The sequence below is a fragment of the Phaethon lepturus genome, unplaced genomic scaffold, assembly GCF_000687285.1.
Source record: "Phaethon lepturus isolate BGI_N335 unplaced genomic scaffold, ASM68728v1 scaffold40997, whole genome shotgun sequence".
Lineage (NCBI taxonomy): Eukaryota > Metazoa > Chordata > Aves > Phaethontiformes > Phaethontidae > Phaethon > Phaethon lepturus.
The window spans coordinates 5573-6072 of NW_010553298.1; positions in this window are offsets into that span (position 1 = coordinate 5573).

The window sequence follows — 500 nt, forward strand, 5'->3', positions numbered from 1 at the left end:
TCTTGTTTTGTTTTGTTGTTGTTTTTTTTTTTTTAATGTTTCTTGAAAGACAAAAACAAACCGCCCTCTTGCATGCGAGGGCACACGCGTCCCTTCCTCCTCGAGGTGGGGCACAGACCTTCCTCCGTGGGACCTTTTTTTTTTTTCTTTCGGGGGGTGTGCCCATTTCAACTTAAACCCGCTATTCTATCCCAAGACATTTAATCAGCTGTAATTATAACACATTCAAAATGAAGAATATGCCTTGACAGTATTTTTATTGTTACTGTTCATCGCATGATGTTAGACGGCTTCGGAGGCACAGGAAAGAGAAGTAAACGGGTTACAAATAGGGAATTATCCCTCGTTTAGCATTAAAATTCATTTAGATAAAATTGCCACAAACATTTAAATGGGGAGATTAGTTCCCCCTCACGCCTTATTGCACTCTCTCAATGGCTCCGTTAAGAACATTTTACACGTTGGAAATTCCGCCTTTTCGGGCCGATCGCGGTTTCCTA